At 41.2% G+C, this 2473-nt stretch overlaps 1 long non-coding RNA gene across 1 annotated transcript; it reads right to left on the bottom strand.

Moving 5' to 3' along the window:
- Window positions 1–210: 210 nt before the first annotated feature.
- On the bottom strand, window positions 211–1289 carry LOC135594965 (uncharacterized). The gene is made up of 3 exons (XR_010480243.1): window positions 1224–1289; window positions 904–1095; window positions 211–685 (listed from the first exon to the last, which is right to left on the bottom strand). It is a non-coding gene; the product is annotated as an uncharacterized LOC135594965 (long non-coding RNA).
- Window positions 1290–2473: the final 1184 nt, after the last annotated feature.

Here is a 2473-nt window from a genome sequence, read left to right as displayed (position 1 = left end):
TTCTTTGAAGAAGAGATCTCTGATAGGTCGGATCAGTTCCTGCTCGGACAACTAAAATCTGACTTATCAGTTTATACATAATTTAAGTACATAGTTTTATATATTTCGTCTAGTTACCTGCACATTCTTTCTTCTTTTTATTGCTCTTTCTCGTTCCCTCTTCACTTGATGAATCAGATAATAATACACTGGATGATTTTAGTCCAAACATATCATAGTAAACCCACAAGTAGTTTATAATTTATTTAAGAACACTAAGAGGATAAGAACATCAACGATCGACAGACAGTGACGATGGCAACAACAGTAAGGATGACGATGGGGACAACAACAATAAGGATAACGATGATGACGACAACTGCTGCTCCTTATTTAGTATAGCATATGTGTAGTAGCAGCAGCCCTTTACGGACAAGTGCATCCATATCTAGGAATCAGCCAAGGAGCAGTGCACTGCAATGGCTCCCACGGCGACAGTCAGTTGACCAACAAGTCCACAGAAGCCCACAATGTGACCTCCCTCCTCTAAAGCAAGGGAGAAAGGATTGCCCGTCTCTTTGCCAGCACTTACGTTTCTGTTTTCATCGATGGTAAGAGTAAGTTGTGTTATGAAAATGTCGCCTCCCAACATTGGTTTGAAGTATCCCGAGATGGAAATGAAGTGTTCGTCCTCATCGAGGGTGATCTACAAGCGATCATTGGCTGAGTTAGAAATGAAACCCAGAGGAAAAAGAATAAGAATTTGGAACTCTTCTAGTGCTTTATCTGTTCTCAGAAAATAGCAATTAGATATAAGATGGTTTTCCTAGAAGAGTGATGTGCTTTTGTTCTAACATGCATTGAAACACAAGAAAATTTGTACATGTACATGCGAGTTCATAGATGTTAATAAAAAATGTATACCTCTTGGGATGCGCGCTTTTTGGTTCCAATAAGCATGGGGGGTTGGGTTTTACCACCCACGACGAAGGTTAATTCCAACCCGTATATTACATCTCCATGGTAAATCTTGACCTTGGTAAAGCGGTCAACACGACCTGTATCGAACGCATTCCCTGCGTTCGCACCCCACGGCCCCTCCTTGACAACTTTACCCTGCTTGCGTGCATTAATGCGTCAACACCACCGAATATAATTGACATTATCGTATGATATTGCTGCTGTGTATATATAATATATGCAGTCGAAAGAACTCAAGCATGAAGGCGAATTGAGCTTCTCACCATTTGCAGACACCGATATGGAAGCACTCCTTTCCAAGAAGATGTGTTACGATTGCACGCCCTCCTCCGTGGGAAGGTACGGGAGTATTTATAATGACAGCCCTGGGTTACTTGGTGGCTTGGAGACTCACGGACAAGTTGACTTGTCGAGTACACGTCAATCGCTGCAATACAACTCACACCTAAGGTCTTTTTTTAATCTGAATAATATATCAATTAGCATGTCCCTTGGAAAAAGATGTCCATTAATCAAATCGGTCAAGCGCACACTCACTAAATTCTCCACAAAGTAGCATTCTTAAATTAATATATGTATGCATTTTAATTAATGCAAGAAAATATATGGCCATCCTCTCTCTATACAATCACCACAAGTAGGGCTGAAGGACTTAAGGTCTTTTTTAAATGGGAATAAAATGTTAATTAAGGTGTCCCTAAAAAGGGATTTTGATTCGCGTACCCACACACAAGTCTCTAGCATTCTTAAATATATATATATATATATATATATATATTTGTTTTAATTAATGTAAGAAATTGTGTGATCATCATCCTCCGTACTATCATTACACACGTAGGACTTGAGGTCTTTTTTTTAATCTGAATAAAATGTCAAAAAAAACTTTTGGTTTGCTTACCCCTTCACAAATCTTTACAAAATAGCATTCTTAAATATATGTATATATTTTAATTAATGCAAAAAAATGGATGATTATCCTCCATACTATCATTCCAAAAGTTTGACTAAAGGTTTTTTTTAATGAGAATAAAACTTTGATTAACATGTCCCTAAAAGCAGACGCTTCATTTGCGTACCCACTCACAAGTCTCCACAAAATAGCATTCCCTTTGGTGGGGATTGCAACTGTGACTGAGGGTGGTGGGGCGACATGGGGTGCCGAGGGGCCTCCGATCCCTCGACGGGGATTGCGACCGTGACTCTCGTTGCTCCTATTGTTGTTATTGCTGTTGCTAGCGGTGTTCTTCATGCCGACTCACCCTGGAGATGGAAGAGTCGATCCTTCTCGAGGATGCCTGCCCTCCTGGTCGAGATGGGAGGAGCCCCATCCGCTGGTGGTGGGACCTCATCTCCTTGCTGACATTGACTCAGAGGGGGCGGGGTGCTTGTTTCCATCGTATTGGCCGGAAGAGATCTGGCTTTCCAAGACTAGACTGCAATGCTCCCTCCCGACTTACACGCACGGGAAGATGGGTGTGACACCACTATGTTGTGTTTCATTATGGCATTT

This window comes from Musa acuminata, chromosome BXJ1-10 (genome assembly GCF_036884655.1).
Source record: "Musa acuminata AAA Group cultivar baxijiao chromosome BXJ1-10, Cavendish_Baxijiao_AAA, whole genome shotgun sequence".
NCBI classification, from domain to species: Eukaryota; Viridiplantae; Streptophyta; class Magnoliopsida; order Zingiberales; family Musaceae; genus Musa; species Musa acuminata.
This window is presented reverse-complemented; position numbering and strand designations above follow the sequence as displayed.